Here is a 23,029-nt window from a genome sequence, read left to right on the forward strand (position 1 = left end):
TACGGCTTCTGTGGTCCAGTACGGCTTCTGTGGTCCAGTATGGCTTCTGTGGTCCTGTGCTGCTTCTGTGGTCCAGTATGGCTTCTATGGTCCTGTGCTGCTTCTGTGGTCCTGTAATACTTCTGTGGTCCAGTATGGCTTCTGTGGTCCTGTGCTGCTTCTGTGGTCCAGTATGGCTTCTAAGGTCCTGTGCTGCTTCTGTGGTCCTGTAATACTTCTGTGGTCCAGTATGGCTTCTGTGGTCCAGTATGGCTTCTGTGGTCCAGTACGTCTTCTGTGGTCCTGTAATACTTCTGTGGTCCAGTATGGCTTCTGTGGTCCAGTACGTCTTCTGTGGTCCTGTAATACTTCTGTGGTCCAGTATGGCTTCTGTGGTCCAGTATGGCTTCTGTGGCCAGTACGGCTTCTGTGGTCCAGTACGGCTTCTGTGGTCCAGTATGGCATCTGTGGTCCAGTACGGCTTCTGTGGTCCAGTACGTCTTCTGTGGTCTAGTATGGCATCTGTGGTCCAGTACGGCTTCTGTGGTCCAGTATGACTCAGTTGGTAGAGCACGGTGCACGCCAGGATTGTGGGCTTGCTTCCCGGGGCCACCCTTAAGTAAAAATGTATGTATGAATGACTGTTAGTTGCTTCCAATATGTGTTTCCTAAATGGCATATATTATTTCTGTAAATTGAGCCTTCCCTTTGACCCTGTATCTAAACAGTGTTTAAAGTGACGTTGGCTAATTGTGCTCTGCATCAGGGTTACTAGTTAGGTAATGTAGCATTCATTGGGGGATAGACCCTAATCTTGGACTGGGAGAGGGCCAAGTTTAATCTGGACATATTTAAACCACATTCCTTCAAGGCTTTATGTGGAGAGAGAGAGACAGAGAGAGAGGAGGTGAGAGAGAGGTGAGAGAGAGGTGAGAGAGAACTGTAAAAAAATGTATCTATTTTTTTCAGCTAAATATTATTAAGTAACTGATTCCACAGACTTTTTTGGGGGATTAATCAACTTTTCGGTCAAAGCGTTACCTGAACTTAACATTTTTATTTGGTAAAAAATTCACTCCAACATGAGAAAATGTAGGCAAAAATAATCTGTCTATTTAAATGATGTGTTTACACCAATTTGTCTCATATGTTAATAGAACTAGAAATGATTATTTAGGCATCTTAATTAAAAAACTGCTGTGCAAATAGTTAGTTAGATGGACACAGTGCCTTTAACGTACAGTGTTTTCAACTTACATATTATTGCATTGCTCATGGTTATTTATACAGTAATTCATCTTCAACACGTCCTCCCTTAGAATTTGAACTCACAACCTCTTGGTTCACAGCATTCCAATCTTCCTGCGTCTCCACCATGTCTGTGTCAATGACTGATTTCACCTGTATTGCTACAGTTTTCACTTCTAAATCTCACCTGTTAATTAAAAGTACACTCCAGAAAAACTATTTTTTTCATTATAGTAATTAAGAAGTACCCTTTTAACAGAGTAATATGCCCCACCTATATTAGACAACAACACAGAAAACCCTTAAATTGCTGAAATAAGTAAATACACTCAATGATGAGAGAATAGTCAGATGAATTGACAATTGAGCAAGGCACTTAACCCTAGTTGCTCCTGTAAATCGCTCTGGATAAGAGAGTCTGCTAAATGACTAAAATATCAAATGTAATTGACAGATATGGTGGCATAGCAGGAAGATCGGAATGCCATGAACCAAGATATTGTGAGTGCAAATCCCAGTTGAGGACATATTGAATAATAATTACTGTATACATGCACAATGCAGTCATGTATGTCAACGTGTATCAAATATGTAAGTTGAAAATATTGTATGTTAAAAGCACTGTGTGTGTAACCAGTTGCAAAGCCTTTTTTAGTTAAGATTCCCAAATAATCATTTGGAGTTGAATGAACCTATGAGAGCTAAGTTTGTAACACTTGGACCGAAAAGTTGAGTAAACCAAAGAAAGGCTGTGAAAGCAGTTACTTATTAATAATTAGTTGAAACAACTAGATTTGTGGGTATTTTATTTTTACAGTGAGGGAGAGTAGAATTATCCTGCCACAATGACACCTCATCAGACGACACTACAGGTTCTCAAAATACTGATTAGATTTACATTTCACCGTGGCATCTTCACAGCTTTCATTCTGATATACTTTTCTTTGAGGTGGAAAAACAGTTACTATGATTATGAAAAGTGATTTAACTAATTCCATAGTTTGCATAAATTATGCACTAGTAATTTATACCAAAAAAAGCTCTGTTTTGTAGGAGCCAGAGAGAATAGCCATCAAACCTTGTGTTAGGGCGACTTAGACGGCAGTAAGATAAGCTACTACAGGCTAGCGTCCATCCGGTGAAGTGCGGTTCACTGCACAAGTAGCACATTATGTTTGAAGTGTTTACACTGCAAGGCAGTAGGGACATTTCAAACAGTCTAAGTGTCACTTACCACTCCAGCATTGAAGAGCACAGTGTTACTAAGAACACCAGCCTGCATTGCAGCAGGGGTTGTGTATGAGAGGCATTATAGACAAGCAGAGATTAATACTACTGAGTTTATCTCTTCAGACACAAGACACTATCACCTCAATAATAAACCAAGATACATTTCTGTCATTTAAAACATATGCATACCCTTTTGAGGGATAATCATATAAAAACATGTTGTAAAACAACAACTAAAAGAATATATTATATATTATATTACCATAAATAATCTGTGTCGTCAAACCATTAGCAATTGAAAACAAGCCACTTTATTGACCTAGCAGGTGACATAAGGATATCTCTCTTTCAAGCCTAATGAAGGGCTGAACTGAATAATAATCCATCCATGTTGTGAACAGCCATTGTTAGTCTGTCTCACTTGTCATAATGTCCCATTCATAACAAGAGAAAAACAACCGAACAAGATGTTAATGAAGAGAGATGGAGGAACTAATAGGACATCCTGTATGGTGGCTGGCTGCACCCTATTACCCTATGGGCCCTGGTCAAAAGTAGTGCACTATATAGGGAATAGAGTTCCATTTAGAATGCACACCTGTCCTGGCCTGGCTGCCCATGTGTTTCACCACATCCTGCCCTGCCTGTCTCCTGACTATAGCTCTAGACGCGTCTCAAATGACACCCTATTGCCCTACTGGCCCTGGTCAAAAGTAGCGCACTACATAGGGAATAGGGTGCCATTAGGGCCGGGACCCCAGCCCAGAGTCATTAGAGAGATCCTAATGGTTTGGAGGGGAGTTATTAAGGTCTAAAGAAAAGCTTCAAATGTCACTCTAATTAGGTGGCCATTCTGAAGACGTCTTGTGTGGCGGTGTCATCCATTCTCTTAAACCTTGTTTGGGGCTCCGGGAGGAGAAATGGCCGCACTGACGGCCTCAAAATGCACAAAGAGAGGCAGGCAGCTTCTCAATAAAGCTTCTCTGGACTGGGAGGGGGCTTGGGCTTGACGTCTGGGACAGGGATCACATAATATGACCCCTAGGAGCTAGTTAGTAAGAGAGGATTTCTAAAACTACTTTTAACAAGCATACAAACACTTCACCTTCAAAGTTCTGTCCAAAAAAAAGACGAGAGACACTATTCTAAATTAAAGGATTTTGGTGTTGAACTGATTCAAAAACATAACAAATGTTTATTCATGCAGATTACAAAATCCCACATTATTTCTTGCTTGGTTAATCGACATTCGGTGGCCACGCTCGCAAAGCCTCCCTAATGTTGTCATTAGTTATGGTTCTCTGGTGGCCAAAAGACTGATCCTAAAGTCCCACAATCCACTGAGGGTGTATGTGAATGGTTAGAGGAGATAAAGTACATCAAATAAATGGAAAAAAAGACTAGTTCATTGAAGGAACACGGTACAAAAAGTCTGTTAATTAGAAATATGAAAATGAACAGAAATTTCGAACATGGTGTATTAGCCCCTCCTGTAAACCGGTCTGATTCTGAACCCCCTCTCTCTCTCTCTCTCTCTCTCTCTGTTTCATTTTCTCTCCATCTTAAAATGCAAATGTATTTACGGTGAATGAGAAAATGTTAGACATCGAAATAAGAGCCCCGTTTCTGTCTGTAGTGTAAATCTGATTTGCTTACAGATGTGTTTAGGAATCACAGTAAAGACCCAATTTGGAATTCTCATTCCAAGATTGTAGGGACTACAACGGTACTGTTTAATTAACAATACACTGGACCTATATTATTTACAAAAAGTAAATGTTTTATTTCTCACTGCTATATGCAAAAAAAGAGACATTCATAAAAATCCTACCGAGTGCACTCATCAATTTCACTGTATCAATTTCAAGAACATACAGCTTTCGACTCAACATAGATTATAATGCACTGAAAGACCAAATGAATTGTGCAGAATCCAGCCAGCTTAAGATAAAAACCCATAGTGTAGATCAACACAATAAATAAACTTATTAAAACAGTTATTAGCGAAACTGTATACCTTCCAGAAAAAAAAACGGAAAATATATTTCAGATAAAATGGGTGACATGATTTAAAATAATGAATAAGAGTATGTTGAAATGAGCTAGTTTTGCAATTGGCCTTCTGTGATGTGGTGTTATTTATGGAGAGCCTGAAATGGAATTGACATCCAGCTGTATGCTTTGACTCACTAATATGTTGTGTAGATGAAGAATTACTCGACATGGACTGTAACAGAAGAAAAACAGAAGTTGATCTTTGGAATCAGAGGAGAGCAGCTTTTTGGCAGTTGCTTTTTGAAAGTTACTCTGTAAATATTTCCCAAGTAACTTATGAAGTAGTTACAGTTTAAAAGATTATAATAATTTGATAAAGTTCACATTCATTAGTCCCTACTTAATATATTAATATAAATTCATATATTTTTCTCATATTTAAATACTGTAACATGCCATGAAATATAATTAATATATTTTCACTGACAGAACAAGCAAATTAAAGCAAAAATATTCAGTAAAAAATTTGATAAGTTTCCATTTCTACGACTACAAATACAATGAAACTGTTTATACCTTTGGTTAGATGAGATATGGTGCACAAAATATTCTCACAATTTCATATAGTAATTGTGAATGCATAGGGTAAACTGTTTGCTCTTTACACAGAAAAGTGCATACTACTGTATATATGATGACAATATTTTATAACAACTATACAATTTCAGCTGTGACATACTATAATTTCTCTGTATTCTCTACACTCACTTCTGTTAATGGTTGCTGTCCGTCGCTGTCCGTCACTGTCTATGCACGGGCTTATTCCCTCTGGGACAAATGCTTTTGGATTTGTTGCGGGGAAAAGTCTGTAGAAATGATCTCAAAGATGAACATTTACCAGTTAAATAGATATGTTTTTCCACGCACACACACACACACAAACACACACACACACACACACACACACACACACACTACACCCACACTACACACCCACACACACACAGAGAGAAACACGAGCACGCACACACACAGAGAGAGAAACATGTGCACACACACACACACACAGAGAGAGAAACACGTGCACACACATACACACACACACACACACACACAGTACACACCAAGTAAATTAAAACAAATGACAGCCTTTGAGAGTGAAACAGCAGAAGCCACAGAGCAGCCCACCAAGATGAGAGCCTGACAGCCCCCACAACCACAACAGATGGGTTGTCTTCTTCCAATGGGGAGTCCGCTTTGCTTTCTGTTGAGCAACCACACACATGAATGAAACTCAAGAGCCCTTTGGAAAACGTCATTAAGTTATACTGTTAAATACTCTTTCCGAATGCAATCACTGAGATATATTCCTTTACACTTCAATGAATATTACATTACAAGTTTTGACAAAAAGTGGATACAAATGTAACCAGAGGGGTGAATTACATCTTGAACAGGGCTGAACAGGGCTGGCTCTAGGGGAGGTGCAGGGAGGGGCATTATCCACCCAAATGACTATGACACAGTCATGTCAAATTGCATTAAGAAAGCATTGAAACAGTCCGACTGCCCACCCAGAGATATCATCCTAGAACCGTCCCTGATCTTCAATAAAAAAGGATCCAACTTCATTGTGCCTTAACATAAAAAGATTAACTAGTATTGATCTATCATTTGGACAAGTGCCACGTTATTGACAGGAAGACAAAATATGTTAGGTCGGCCATGTTTCAAAAATTCCCCCTTGTAAAGTCCATCACTGGAACAGAAATGGCTCCATGGTATATAATAACACAAGCATGTTCTTTTTTTATGCTAATTGAGGGGCCCAGAAGATGGATGTGGGCCTGTAATGTTTTTAACCCCATGACTGCTGGACAGAGCAGCACGGCAGAGACAGAGATACCAAAGTCTCTGTACCTCAGTGTCCATACAGTATAGTAGTACTGCAAGGTGTTTTACTGGTTACATCATAGTTTTTATTTTATTTTACCTTTATTTAACTAGGTAAGTCAGTTGGACAAATTCTTATTTTCAATGACAGCCTAGGAACAGTGGGTTAACTGCCTAATTCAGTGGCAGAACGACAGATTTTGTACCTTGTCAGCTCAGGGATTCAATCTTGCAATCTTTTGGTTACTGGTCCAACGCTCTAACCACTAGGCTACCTGCTGGTTACTGGCCCAACACTCTAACCACTAGACGACCTGCTGGTTACTGGCCCAACGCTCTAACCACTAGGCTACCTGCTGGTTACTGGTCCAACGCTCTAACCACTAGGCTACCTGCTGGTTACTGGTCCAACACTTTAACCACTAGGCTACCTGCTGGTTACTGGCCCAACACTCTAACCACTAGACGACCTGCTGGTTACTGGTCCAACACTTGAACCACTAGGCTACCAGCAGGTTACTGGCCCAACGGTCTAACCACTAGGCTACCTGCCGGTTACTGGCCCAACGCTCTAACCACTAGGCTACCTGCTGGTTACTGGCCCAACACTCTAACCACTAGGCTACCTGCTGGTTACTGGTCCAACACTCTAACCACTAGGCTACCTGCTGGTTACTGGCCCAACACTCTAACCACTAGACGACCTGCTGGTTACTGGTCCAACGCTCTAACCACTAGACTACCTGCTGGTTACTGGTCCAACGCTCTAACCACTAGACTACCTGCTGGTTACTGGTCCAACGCTAAACCACAAGCCTACCTGCTGGTTACTGGTCCAACGCTCTAACCACTAGACTACCTGCTGGTTACTGGTCCAACCCTCTAACCACTAGGCTACCTGCTGGTTACTGGTCCAACGCTCTAACCACTAGCCTACCTGCTGGTTACTGGTCCAACACTTTAACCACTAGGCTACCTGCTGGTTACTGGCCCAACTCTCTAACCACTAGGCTACCTGCTGGTTACTGGTCCAACGCTCTAACCACTAGGCTACCTGCAGGTTACTAGTCCAACACTCTAACCACTAGGCTACCTGCTGGTTACTGGCCCAACGCGCTAACCACTAGGCTACCTGCTGGTTACTGGCCCAACACTCTAACCACTAGGCTACCTGCTGGTTACTGGTACAACACTCTAACCACTAGGCTACCTGCTGGTTACTGGCCCAACACTCTAACCACTAGACGACCTGCTGGTTACTGGTCCAACACTTTAACGACTAGGCTACCTGCTGGTTACTGGCCCAACGCTCTAACCACTAGGCTACCTGCTGGTTACTGGACAAACACTCTAACCACTAGACGACCTGCTGGTTACTGGTCCAACACTTGAACCACTAGGCTACCAGCAGGTTACTGGCCCAACGGTCTAACCACTAGGCTACCTGCCGGTTACTGGCCCAACGCTCTAACCACTAGGCTACCTGCTGGTTACTGGCCCAACACTCTAACCACTAGGCTACCTGCTGGTTACTGGTCCAACACTCTAACCACTAGGCTACCTGCTGGTTACTGGCCCAACACTCTAACCACTAGACGACCTGCTGGTTACTGGTCCAACGCTCTAACCACTAGACTACCTGCTGGTTACTGGTCCAACGCTCTAACCACTAGACTACCTGCTGGTTACTGGTCCAACGCTAAACCACAAGCCTACCTGCTGGTTACTGGTCCAACGCTCTAACCACTAGACTACCTGCTGGTTACTGGTCCAACCCTCTAACCACTAGGCTACCTGCTGGTTACTGGTCCAACGCTCTAACCACTAGCCTACCTGCTGGTTACTGGTCCAACACTTTAACCACTAGGCTACCTGCTGGTTACTGGCCCAACTCTCTAACCACTAGGCTACCTGCTGGTTACTGGTCCAACGCTCTAACCACTAGGCTACCTGCAGGTTACTAGTCCAACACTCTAACCACTAGGCTACCTGCTGGTTACTGGCCCAACGCTCTAACCACTAGGCTACCTGCTGGTTACTGGCCCAACACTCTAACCACTAGGCTACCTGCTGGTTACTGGTACAACACTCTAACCACTAGGCTACCTGCTGGTTACTGGCCCAACACTCTAACCACTAGACGACCTGCTGGTTACTGGTCCAACACTTTAACGACTAGGCTACCTGCTGGTTACTGGCCCAACGCTCTAACCACTAGGCTACCTGCTGGTTACTGGACAAACACTCTAACCACTAGACGACCTGCTGGTTACTGGTCCAACACTTTAACGACTAGGCTACCTGCTGGTTACTGGCCCAACGCTCTAACCACTAGGCTACCTGCTGGTTACTGGCCCAACACTCTAACCACTAGGCTACCTGCTGGTTACTGGCCCAACGCTCTAACCACTAGACGACCTGCTGGTTACTGGTCCAACGCTCTAACCACTAGGCTACCTGCTGGTTACTGGCCCAACGCTCTAACCACTAGGCTACCTGCTGGTTACTGGTCCAACGCTCTAACCACTAGACTACCTGCTGGTTACTGGCCTAACGCTCTAACCACTAGGCTACCTGCTGGTTACTGGCCCAACGCTCTAACCACTAGGCTACCTGCTGGTTACTGGTCCAACGCTCTAACCACAAGCCTACCTGCTGGTTACTGGTCCAACGCTCTAACCACTAGACTACCTGCTGGTTACTGGTCCAACCCTCTAACCACTAGGCTACCTGCTGGTTACTGGTCCAACGCTCTAACCACTAGCCTACCTGCTGGTTACTGGTCCAACACTTTAACCACTAGGCTACCTGCTGGTTACTGGCCCAACTCTCTAACCACTAGGCTACCTGCTGGTTACTGGTCCAACGCTCTAACCACTAGGCTACCTGCAGGTTACTAGTCCAACACTCTAACCACTAGGCTACCTGCTGGTTACTGGCCCAACGCGCTAACCACTAGGCTACCTGCTGGTTACTGGCCCAACACTCTAACCACTAGGCTACCTGCTGGTTACTGGTACAACACTCTAACCACTAGGCTACCTGCTGGTTACTGGCCCAACACTCTAACCACTAGACGACCTGCTGGTTACTGGTCCAACACTTTAACGACTAGGCTACCTGCTGGTTACTGGCCCAACGCTCTAACCACTAGGCTACCTGCTGGTTACTGGACAAACACTCTAACCACTAGACGACCTGCTGGTTACTGGTCCAACACTTGAACCACTAGGCTACCAGCAGGTTACTGGCCCAACGGTCTAACCACTAGGCTACCTGCCGGTTACTGGCCCAACGCTCTAACCACTAGGCCACCTGCTGGTTACTGGCCCAACACTCTAACCACTAGGCTACCTGCTGGTTACTGGTCCAACACTCTAACCACTAGGCTACCTGCTGGTTACTGGCCCAACACTCTAACCACTAGACGACCTGCTGGTTACTGGTCCAACGCTCTAACCACTAGACTACCTGCTGGTTACTGGTCCAACGCTCTAACCACTAGACTACCTGCTGGTTACTGGTCCAACGCTAAACCAAAAGCCTACCTGCTGGTTACTGGTCCAACGCTCTAACCACTAGACTACCTGCTGGTTACTGGTCCAACCCTCTAACCACTAGGCTACCTGCTGGTTACTGGTCCAACGCTCTAACCACTAGCCTACCTGCTGGTTACTGGTCCAACACTTTAACCACTAGGCTACCTGCTGGTTACTGGCCCAACTCTCTAACCACTAGGCTACCTGCTGGTTACTGGTCCAACGCTCTAACCACTAGGCTACCTGCAGGTTACTAGTCCAACACTCTAACCACTAGGCTACCTGCTGGTTACTGGCCCAACGCTCTAACCACTAGGCTACCTGCTGGTTACTGGCCCAACACTCTAACCACTAGGCTACCTGCTGGTTACTGGTACAACACTCTAACCACTAGGCTACCTGCTGGTTACTGGCCCAACACTCTAACCACTAGGCTACCTGCTGGTTACTGGTCCAACACTTTAACGACTAGGCTACCTGCTGGTTACTGGCCCAACGCTCTAACCACTAGGCTACCTGCTGGTTACTGGACAAACACTCTAACCACTAGACGACCTGCTGGTTACTGGTCCAACACTTTAACGACTAGGCTACCTGCTGGTTACTGGCCCAACGCTCTAACCACTAGGCTACCTGCTGGTTACTGGCCCAACACTCTAACCACTAGGCTACCTGCTGGTTACTGGCCCAACGCTCTAACCACTAGACGACCTGCTGGTTACTGGTCCAACGCTCTAACCACTAGGCTACCTGCTGGTTACTGGCCCAACGCTCTAACCACTAGGCTACCTGCTGGTTACTGGTCCAACGCTCTAACCACTAGACTACCTGCTGGTTACTGGCCCAACGCTCTAACCACTAGGCTACCTGCTGGTTACTGGCCCAACGCTCTAACCACTAGGCTACCTGCTGGTTACTGGTCCAACGCTCTAAACACTAGACTACCTGCTGGTTACTAGTCCAACACTCTAACCACTAGGCTACCTGCTGGTTACTGGCCCAACGCTCTAACCACTAGGCTACCTGCTGGTCACTGGCCCAACACTCTAACAACTAGGCTACCTGCTGGTTACTGGTCCAACACTCTAACCACTAGGCTACCTGCTGGTTACTGGCCCAACACTCTAACCACTAGGCTACCTGCTGGTTACTGGTCCAACGCTCTAACCACTAGGCTACCTGCTGGTTACTGTTCCAACACTTTAACCACTAGGCTACCTGCTGGTTACTGGCCCAACACTCTAACCACTAGACTACCTGCTGGTTACTGGCCCAACACTCTAACCACTAGACGACCTGCTGGTTACTGGTCCAACGCTCTAACCACTAGGCTACCTGCTGGTTACTGGCCCAACGCTCTAACCACTAGGCTACCTGCTGGTTACTGGTCCAACGCTCTAACCACTAGACTACCTGCTGGTTACTGTCCCAACGCGTAACCACTAGACTACCTGCTGGTTACTGGTCCAACACTCTAACCACTAGGCTACCTGCAGGTTACTGGTCCAACGCTCTAACCACTAGACTACCTGCTGGTTACTGGTCCAACGCTCTAACCACTAGACTACCTGCTGGTTACTGGTCCAACGCTCTAACCACTAGACTACCTGCTGGTTACTGTCCCAACGCGTAACCACTAGACTACCTGCTGGTTACTGGTCCAACACTCTAACCACTAGGCTACCTGCAGGTTACTGGTCCAACGCTCTAACCACTAGACTACCTGCTGGTTACTGGTCCAACGCTCTAACCACTAGGCTACCTGCTGGTTACTGGTCCAACGCTCTAACCACTAGACTACCTGCTGGTTACTGTCCCAACGCGTAACCACTAGACTACCTGCTGGTTACTGGTCCAACACTCTAACCACTAGGCTACCTGCAGGTTACTGGTCCAACGCTCTAACCACTAGACTACCTGCTGGTTACTGGTCCAACGCTCTAACCACTAGACTACCTGCTGGTTACTGGTCCAACGCTCTAACCACTAGACTACCTGCTGGTTACTGTCCCAACGCGTAACCACTAGACTACCTGCTGGTTACTGGTCCAACACTCTAACCACTAGGCTACCTGCAGGTTACTGGTCCAACGCTCTAACCACTAGACTACCTGCTGGTTACTGGTCCAACGCTCTAACCACTAGGCTACCTGCTGGTTACTGGTCCAACGCTCTAACCACTAGACTACCTGCTGGTTACTGTCCCAACACTCTAACCACTAGGCTACCTGCTGGTTACTGGTCCAACACTCTAACCACTAGGCTACCTGCTGGTTACTGGCCCAAAACTCTAACCACTAGACGACCTGCTGGTTACTGGTCCAACGCTCTAACCACTAGACTACCTGCTGGTTACTGGTCCAACGCTCTAACCACTAGACTACCTGCTGGTTACTGGTCCAACGCTAAACCACAAGCCTACCTGCTGGTTACTGGTCCAACGCTCTAACCACTAGACTACCTGCTGGTTACTGGTCCAACCCTCTAACCACTAGGCTACCTGCTGGTTACTGGTCCAACGCTCTAACCACTAGCCTACCTGCTGATTACTGGTCCAACCCTTTAACTACTAGGCTACCTGCTGGTTACTGGCCCAACTCTCTAACCACTAGGCTACCTGCTGGTTACTGGTCCAACGCTCTAACCACTAGGCTACCTGCAGGTTACTAGTCCAACACTCTAACCACTAGGCTACCTGCTGGTTACTGGCCCAACGCTCTAACCACTAGGCTACCTGCTGGTTACTGGCCCAACACTCTAACCACTAGGCTACCTGCTGGTTACTGGTACAACACTCTAACCACTAGGCTACCTGCTGGTTACTGGCCCAACACTCTAACCACTAGACGACCTGCTGGTTACTGGTCCAACACTTTAACGACTAGGCTACCTGCTGGTTACTGGCCCAACGCTCTAACCACTAGGCTACCTGCTGGTTACTGGACAAACACTCTAACCACTAGACGACCTGCTGGTTACTGGTCCAACACTTTAACGACTAGGCTACCTGCTGGTTACTGGCCCAACGCTCTAACCACTAGGCTACCTGCTGGTTACTGGCCCAACACTCTAACCACTAGGCTACCTGCTGGTTACTGGCCCAACGCTCTAACCACTAGACGACCTGCTGGTTACTGGTCCAACGCTCTAACCACTAGGCTACCTGCTGGTTACTGGCCCAACGCTCTAACCACTAGGCTACCTGCTGGTTACTGGTCCAACGCTCTAACCACTAGACTACCTGCTGGTTACTGGCCCAACGCTCTAACCACTAGGCTACCTGCTGGTTACTGGCCCAACGCTCTAACCACTAGGCTACCTGCTGGTTACTGGTCCAACGCTCTAACCACTAGACTACCTGCTGGTTACTAGTCCAACACTCTAACCACTAGGCTACCTGCTGGTTACTGGCCCAACGCTCTAACCACTAGGCTACCTGCTGGTTACTGGCCCAACACTCTAACAACTAGGCTACCTGCTGGTTACTGGTCCAACACTCTAACCACTAGGCTACCTGCTGGTTACTGGCCCAACACTCTAACCACTAGGCTACCTGCTGGTTACTGGTCCAACGCTCTAACCACTAGGCTACCTGCTGGTTACTGTTCCAACACTTTAACCACTAGGCTACCTGCTGGTTACTGGCCCAACACTCTAACCACTAGACTACCTGCTGGTTACTGGCCCAACACTCTAACCACTAGACGACCTGCTGGTTACTGGCCCAACACTCTAACCACTAGGCTACCTGCTGGTTACTGGTCCAACACTCTAACCACTAGGCTACCTGCTGGTTACTGGCCCAACACTCTAACCACTAGACGACCTGCTGGTTACTGGTCCAACGCTCTAACCACTAGACTACCTGCTGGTTACTGGTCCAACGCTCTAACCACTAGACTACCTGCTGGTTACTGGTCCAACGCTAAACCAAAAGCCTACCTGCTGGTTACTGGTCCAACGCTCTAACCACTAGACTACCTGCTGGTTACTGGTCCAACCCTCTAACCACTAGGCTACCTGCTGGTTACTGGTCCAACGCTCTAACCACTAGCCTACCTGCTGGTTACTGGTCCAACACTTTAACCACTAGGCTACCTGCTGGTTACTGGCCCAACTCTCTAACCACTAGGCTACCTGCTGGTTACTGGTCCAACGCTCTAACCACTAGGCTACCTGCAGGTTACTAGTCCAACACTCTAACCACTAGGCTACCTGCTGGTTACTGGCCCAACGCTCTAACCACTAGGCTACCTGCTGGTTACTGGCCCAACACTCTAACCACTAGGCTACCTGCTGGTTACTGGTACAACACTCTAACCACTAGGCTACCTGCTGGTTACTGGCCCAACACTCTAACCACTAGGCTACCTGCTGGTTACTGGTCCAACACTTTAACGACTAGGCTACCTGCTGGTTACTGGCCCAACGCTCTAACCACTAGGCTACCTGCTGGTTACTGGACAAACACTCTAACCACTAGACGACCTGCTGGTTACTGGTCCAACACTTTAACGACTAGGCTACCTGCTGGTTACTGGCCCAACGCTCTAACCACTAGGCTACCTGCTGGTTACTGGCCCAACACTCTAACCACTAGGCTACCTGCTGGTTACTGGCCCAACGCTCTAACCACTAGACGACCTGCTGGTTACTGGTCCAACGCTCTAACCACTAGGCTACCTGCTGGTTACTGGCCCAACGCTCTAACCACTAGGCTACCTGCTGGTTACTGGTCCAACGCTCTAACCACTAGACTACCTGCTGGTTACTGGCCCAACGCTCTAACCACTAGGCTACCTGCTGGTTACTGGCCCAACGCTCTAACCACTAGGCTACCTGCTGGTTACTGGTCCAACGCTCTAACCACTAGACTACCTGCTGGTTACTAGTCCAACACTCTAACCACTAGGCTACCTGCTGGTTACTGGCCCAACGCTCTAACCACTAGGCTACCTGCTGGTCACTGGCCCAACACTCTAACAACTAGGCTACCTGCTGGTTACTGGTCCAACACTCTAACCACTAGGCTACCTGCTGGTTACTGGCCCAACACTCTAACCATTAGGCTACCTGCTGGTTACTGGTCCAACACTTTAACCACTAGGCTACCTGCTGGTTACTGGCCCAACACTCTAACCACTAGACTACCTGCTGGTTACTGGCCCAACACTCTAACCACTAGACGACCTGCTGGTTACTGGTCCAACGCTCTAACCACTAGGCTACCTGCTGGTTACTGGCCCAACGCTCTAACCACTAGGCTACCTGCTGGTTACTGGTCCAACGCTCTAACCACTAGACTACCTGCTGGTTACTGTCCCAACGCGTAACCACTAGACTACCTGCTGGTTACTGGTCCAACACTCTAACCACTAGGCTACCTGCAGGTTACTGGCCCAACACTCTAATTACTAGACGACCTGCTGGTTACTGGTCCAACGCTCTAACCACTAGACTACCTGCTGGTTACTAGTCCAACACTCTAACCACTAGGCTACCTGCTGGTTACTGGTACAACACTCTAACCACTAGGCTACCTGCTGGTTACTGGCCCAACACTCTAACCACTAGACGACCTGCTGGTTACTGGTCCAACACTTTAACGACTAGGCTACCTGCTGGTTACTGGCCCAACGCTCTAACCACTAGGCTACCTGCTGGTTACTGGACAAACACTCTAACAACTAGACGACCTGCTGGTTACTGGTCCAACACTTTAACGACTAGGCTACCTGCTGGTTACTGGTCCAACACTTGAACCACTAGGCTACCAGCAGGTTACTGGCCCAACGGTCTAACCACTAGGCTACCTGCCGGTTACTGGCCCAACGCTCTAACCACTAGGCTACCTGCTGGTTACTGGCCCAACACTCTAACCACTAGGCTACCTGCTGGTTACTGGTCCAACACTCTAACCACTAGGCTACCTGCTGGTTACTGGCCCAAAACTCTAACCACTAGACGACCTGCTGGTTACTGGTCCAACGCTCTAACCACTAGACTACCTGCTGGTTACTGGTCCAACGCTCTAACCACTAGACTACCTGCTGGTTACTGGTCCAACGCTAAACCACAAGCCTACCTGCTGGTTACTGGTCCAACGCTCTAACCACTAGACTACCTGCTGGTTACTGGTCCAACCCTCTAACCACTAGGCTACCTGCTGGTTACTGGTGCAACGCTCTAACCACTAGCCTACCTGCTGATTACTGGTCCAACCCTTTAACTACTAGGCTACCTGCTGGTTACTGGCCCAACTCTCTAACCACTAGGCTACCTGCTGGTTACTGGTCCAACGCTCTAACCACTAGGCTACCTGCAGGTTACTAGTCCAACACTCTAACCACTAGGCTACCTGCTGGTTACTGGCCCAACGCTCTAACCACTAGGCTACCTGCTGGTTACTGGCCCAACACTCTAACCACTAGGCTACCTGCTGGTTACTGGTACAACACTCTAACCACTAGGCTACCTGCTGGTTACTGGCCCAACACTCTAACCACTAGACGACCTGCTGGTTACTGGTCCAACACTTTAACGACTAGGCTACCTGCTGGTTACTGGCCCAACGCTCTAACCACTAGGCTACCTGCTGGTTACTGGACAAACACTCTAACCACTAGACGACCTGCTGGTTACTGGTCCAACACTTTAACGACTAGGCTACCTGCTGGTTACTGGCCCAACGCTCTAACCACTAGGCTACCTGCTGGTTACTGGCCCAACACTCTAACCACTAGGCTACCTGCTGGTTACTCGCCCAACGCTCTAACCACTAGACGACCTGCTGGTTACTGGTCCAACGCTCTAACCACTAGGCTACCTGCTGGTTACTGGCCCAACGCTCTAACCACTAGGCTACCTGCTGGTTACTGGTCCAACGCTCTAACCACTAGACTACCTGCTGGTTACTGGCCCAACGCTCTAACCACTAGGCTACCTGCTGGTTACTGGCCCAACGCTCTAACCACTAGGCTACCTGCTGGTTACTGGTCCAACGCTCTAACCACTAGACTACCTGCTGGTTACTAGTCCAACACTCTAACCACTAGGCTACCTGCTGGTTACTGGCCCAACGCTCTAACCACTAGGCTACCTGCTGGTTACTGGCCCAACACTCTAACAACTAGGCTACCTGCTGGTTACTGGTCCAACACTCTAACCACTAGGCTACCTGCTGGTTACTGGCCCAACACTCTAACCACTAGGCTACCTGCTGGTTACTGGTCCAACGCTCTAACCACTAGGCTACCTGCTGGTTACTGTTCCAACACTTTAACCACTAGGCTACCTGCTGGTTACTGGCCCAACACTCTAACCACTAGACTACCTGCTGGTTACTGGCCCAACACTCTAACCACTAGACGAACTGCTGGTTACTGGTCCAACGCTCTAACCACTAGGCTACCTGCTGGTTACTGGCCCAACGCTCTAACCACTAGGCTACCTGCTGGTTACTGGTCCAACGCTCTAACCACTAGACTACCTGCTGGTTACTGGCCCAACGCGTAACCACTAGACTACCTGCTGGTTACTGGTCCAACACTCTAACCACTAGGCTACCTGCAGGTTACTGGCCCAACACTCTAATTAATAGACGACCTGCTGGTTACTGGTCCAACGCTCTAACCACTAGACTACCTGCTGGTTACTGGTCCAACGCTCTAACCAGTAGACTACCTGCTGGTTACTGGTCCAACGCTCTAACCACTAGCCTACCTGCTGGTTACTGGTCCAACGCTCTAACCACTAGACTACCTGCTGGTTACTGGTCCAACCCTCTAACCACTAGGCTACCTGCTGGTTACTGGTCCAACGCTCTAACCACTAGCCTACCTGCTGGTTACTGGTCCAACACTTTAACCACTAGGCTACCTGCTGGTTACTGGCCCAACTCTCTAACCACTAGGCTACCTGCTGGTTACTGGTCCAACGCTCTAACCACTAGGCTACCTGCAGGTTACTAGTCCAACACTCTAACCACTAGGCTACCTGCTGGTTACTGGCCCAACGCTCTAACCACTAGGCTACCTGCTGGTTACTGGCCCAACACTCTAACCACTAGGCTACCTGCTGGTTACTGGCCCAACACTCTAACCACTAGACTACCTGCTGGTTACTAGTCCAACACTCTAACCACTAGGCTACCTGCTGGTTACTGGTCCAACTCTATAACCACTAGGCTACCTGCTGGTTACTGGCCCAAAACTCTAACCACTAGGCTACCTGCTGGTTACTGGTCCAACGCTCTAACCACTAGACTACCTGCTGGTTACTAGTCCAACACTCTAACCACTAGGCTACCTGCTGGTTACTGGCCCAACTCTCTAACCACTAGGCTACCTGCTGGTTACTGGCCCAACGCTCTAACCACTAGGCTACCTGCTGGCTACTGGTCCAACACTCTAACCACTAGTCTACCTGCTGGTTACTTGTCCAACGCTCTAACCACTAGGCTACCTGCTGGTTACTGGCCCAACACTCTAACCACTAGGCTACCTGCTGGTTACTGGTCCAACGCTCTAACCACTAGGCTACCTGCTGGTTACTGGTCCAACACTTTAACCACTAGGCTACCTGCTGGTTACTGGCCCAACACTCTAACCACTAGACGACCTGCTGGTTACTGGTCCAACACTTGAACCACTAGGCTACCAGCAGGTTACTGGCCCAACGGTCTAACCACTAGGCTACCTGCTGGTTACTGGCCCAACTCTCTAACCACTAGGCTACCTGCTGGTTACTGGCCCAACGCTCTAACCACTAGGCTACCTGCTGGCTACTGGTCCAACACTCTAACCACTAGTCTACCTGCTGGTTACTTGTCCAACGCTCTAACCACTAGGCTACCTGCTGGTTACTGGCCCAACACTCTAACCACTAGGCTACCTGCTGGTTACTGGTCCAACGCTCTAACCACTAGGCTACCTGCTGGTTACTGGTCCAACACTTTAACCACTAGGCTACCTGCTGGTTACTGGCCCAACACTCTAACCACTAGACGACCTGCTGGTTACTGGTCCAACACTTGAACCACTAGGCTACCAGCAGGTTACTGGCCCAACGGTCTAACCACTAGGCTACCTGCCGGTTACTGGCCCAACGCTCTAACCACTAGGCTACCTGCTGGTTACTGGCCCAACACTCTAACCACTAGGCTACCTGCTGGTTACTGGTCCAACACTCTAACCACTAGGCTACCTGCTGGTTACTGGCCCAACACTCTAACCACTAGACGACCTGCTGGTTACTGGTCCAACGCTCTAACCACTAGACTACCTGCTGGTTACTGGTCCAACGCTCTAACCACTAGACTACCTGCTGGTTACTGGTCCAACGCTAAACCACAAGCCTACCTGCTGGTTACTGGTCCAACGCTCTAACCACTAGACTACCTGCTGGTTACTGGTCCAACCCTCTAACCACTAGGCTACCTGCTGGTTACTGGTCCAACGCTCTAACCACTAGCCTACCTGCTGGTTACTGGTCCAACACTTTAACCACTAGGCTACCTGCTGGTTACTGGCCCAACTCTCTAACCACTAGGCTACCTGCTGGTTACTGGTCCAACGCTCTAACCACTAGGCTACCTGCAGGTTACTAGTCCAACACTCTAACCACTAGGCTACCTGCTGGTTACTGGCCCAACGCGCTAACCACTAGGCTACCTGCTGGTTACTGGCTCAACACTCTAACCACTAGGCTACCTGCTGGTTACTGGTACAACACTCTAACCACTAGGCTACCTGCTGGTTACTGGCCCAACACTCTAACCACTAGACGACCTGCTGGTTACTGGTCCAACACTTTAACGACTAGGCTACCTGCTGGTTACTGGCCCAACGCTCTAACCACTAGGCTACCTGCTGGTTACAGGACAAACACTCTAACCACTAGACGACCTGCTGGTTACTGGTCCAACACTTGAACCACTAGGCTACCAGCAGGTTACTGGCCCAACGGTCTAACCACTAGGCTACCTGCCGGTTACTGGCCCAACGCTCTAACCACTAGGCTACCTGCTGGTTACTGGCCCAACACTCTAACCACTAGGCTACCTGCTGGTTACTGGTCCAACACTCTAACCACTAGGCTACCTGCTGGTTACTGGCCCAACACTCTAACCACTAGACGACCTGCTGGTTACTGGTCCAACGCTCTAACCACTAGACTACCTGCTGGTTACTGGTCCAACGCTCTAACCACTAGACTACCTGCTGGTTACTGGTCCAACGCTAAACCACAAGCCTACCTGCTGGTTACTGGTCCAACGCTCTAACCACTAGACTACCTGCTGGTTACTGGTCCAACCCTCTAACCACTAGGCTACCTGCTGGTTACTGGTCCAACGCTCTAACCACTAGCCTACCTGCTGGTTACTGGTCCAACACTTTAACCACTAGGCTACCTGCTGGTTACTGGCCCAACTCTCTAACCACTAGGCTACCTGCTGGTTACTGGTCCAACGCTCTAACCACTAGGCTACCTGCAGGTTACTAGTCCAACACTCTAACCACTAGGCTACCTGCTGGTTACTGGCCCAACGCTCTAACCACTAGGCTACCTGCTGGTTACTGGACAAACACTCTAACCACTAGACGACCTGCTGGTTACTGGTCCAACACTTGAACCACTAGGCTACCAGCAGGTTACTGGCCCAACGGTCTAACCACTAGGCTACCTGCCGGTTACTGGCCCAACGCTCTAACCACTAGGCTACCTGCTGGTTACTGGCCCAACACTCTAACCACTAGGCTACCTGCTGGTTACTGGTCCAACACTCTAACCACTAGGCTACCTGCTGGTTACTGGCCCAACACTCTAACCACTAGACGACCTGCTGGTTACTGGTCCAACGCTCTAACCACTAGACTACCTGCTGGTTACTGGTCCAACGCTCTAACCACTAGACTACCTGCTGGTTACTGGTCCAACGCTAAACCACAAGCCTACCTGCTGGTTACTGGTCCAACGCTCTAACCACTAGACTACCTGCTGGTTACTGGTCCAACCCTCTAACCACTAGGCTACCTGCTGGTTACTGGTCCAACGCTCTAACCACTAGCCTACCTGCTGGTTACTGGTCCAACACTTTAACCACTAGGCTACCTGCTGGTTACTGGCCCAACTCTCTAACCACTAGGCTACCTGCTGGTTACTGGTCCAACGCTCTAACCACTAGGCTACCTGCAGGTTACTAGTCCAACACTCTAACCACTAGGCTACCTGCTGGTTACTGGCCCAACGCTCTAACCACTAGGCTACCTGCTGGTTACTGGCCCAACACTCTAACCACTAGACGACCTGCTGGTTACTGGTCCAACACTTTAACGACTAGGCTACCTGCTGGTTACTGGCCCAACGCTCTAACCACTAGGCTACCTGCTGGTTACTGGACAAACACTCTAACCACTAGACGACCTGCTGGTTACTGGTCCAACACTTTAACGACTAGGCTACCTGCTGGTTACTGGCCCAACGCTCTAACCACTAGGCTACCTGCTGGTTACTGGCCCAACACTCTAACCACTAGGCTACCTGCTGGTTACTGGCCCAACGCTCTAACCACTAGACGACCTGCTGGTTACTGGTCCAACGCTCTAACCACTAGGCTACCTGCTGGTTACTGGCCCAACGCTCTAACCACTAGGCTACCTGCTGGTTACTGGTCCAACACTCTAACCACTAGACTACCTGCTGGTTACTGGCCCAACGCTCTAACCACTAGGCTACCTGCTGGTTACTGGCCCAACGCTCTAACCACTAGGCTACCTGCTGGTTACTGGTCCAACGCTCTAACCACAAGCCTACCTGCTGGTTACTGGTCCAACGCTCTAACCACTAGACTACCTGCTGGTTACTGGTCCAACCCTCTAACCACTAGGCTACCTGCTGGTTACTGGCCCAACGCTCTAACCACTAGACGACCTGCTGGTTACTGGTCCAACGCTCTAACCACTAGGCTACCTGCTGGTTACTGGCCCAACGCTCTAACCACTAGGCTACCTGCTGGTTACTGGTCCAACACTCTAACCACTAGACTACCTGCTGGTTACTGGCCCAACGCTCTAACCACTAGGCTACCTGCTGGTTACTGGCCCAACGCTCTAACCACTAGGCTACCTGCTGGTTACTGGTCCAACGCTCTAACCACAAGCCTACCTGCTGGTTACTGGTCCAACGCTCTAACCACTAGACTACCTGCTGGTTACTGGTCCAACCCTCTAACCACTAGGCTACCTGCTGGTTACTGGTCCAACGCTCTAACCACTAGCCTACCTGCTGGTTACTGGTCCAACACTTTAACCACTAGGCTACCTGCTGGTTACTGGCCCAACTCTCTAACCACTAGGCTACCTGCTGGTTACTGGTCCAACGCTCTAACCACTAGGCTACCTGCAGGTTACTAGTCCAACACTCTAACCACTAGGCTACCTGCTGGTTACTGGCCCAACGCGCTAACCACTAGGCTACCTGCTGGTTACTGGCCCAACACTCTAACCACTAGGCTACCTGCTGGTTACTGGTACAACACTCTAACCACTAGGCTACCTGCTGGTTACTGGCCCAACACTCTAACCACTAGACGACCTGCTGGTTACTGGTCCAACACTTTAACGACTAGGCTACCTGCTGGTTACTGGCCCAACGCTCTAACCACTAGGCTACCTGCTGGTTACTGGACAAACACTCTAACCACTAGACGACCTGCTGGTTACTGGTCCAACACTTGAACCACTAGGCTACCAGCAGGTTACTGGCCCAACGGTCTAACCACTAGGCTACCTGCCGGTTACTGGCCCAACGCTCTAACCACTAGGCCACCTGCTGGTTACTGGCCCAACACTCTAACCACTAGGCTACCTGCTGGTTACTGGTCCAACACTCTAACCACTAGGCTACCTGCTGGTTAATGGCCCAACACTCTAACCACTAGACGACCTGCTGGTTACTGGTCCAACGCTCTAACCACTAGAATACCTGCTGGTTACTGGTCCAACGCTCTAACCACTAGACTACCTGCTGGTTACTGGTCCAACGCTAAACCACAAGCCTACCTGCTGGTTACTGGTCCAACGCTCTAACCACTAGACTACCTGCTGGTTACTGGTCCAACCCTCTAACCACTAGGCTACCTGCTG

This window comes from Salmo salar, chromosome 01, assembly GCF_965601325.2.
Source record: "Salmo salar chromosome 01, fSalSal1, whole genome shotgun sequence".
Lineage (NCBI taxonomy): Eukaryota > Metazoa > Chordata > Actinopteri > Salmoniformes > Salmonidae > Salmo > Salmo salar.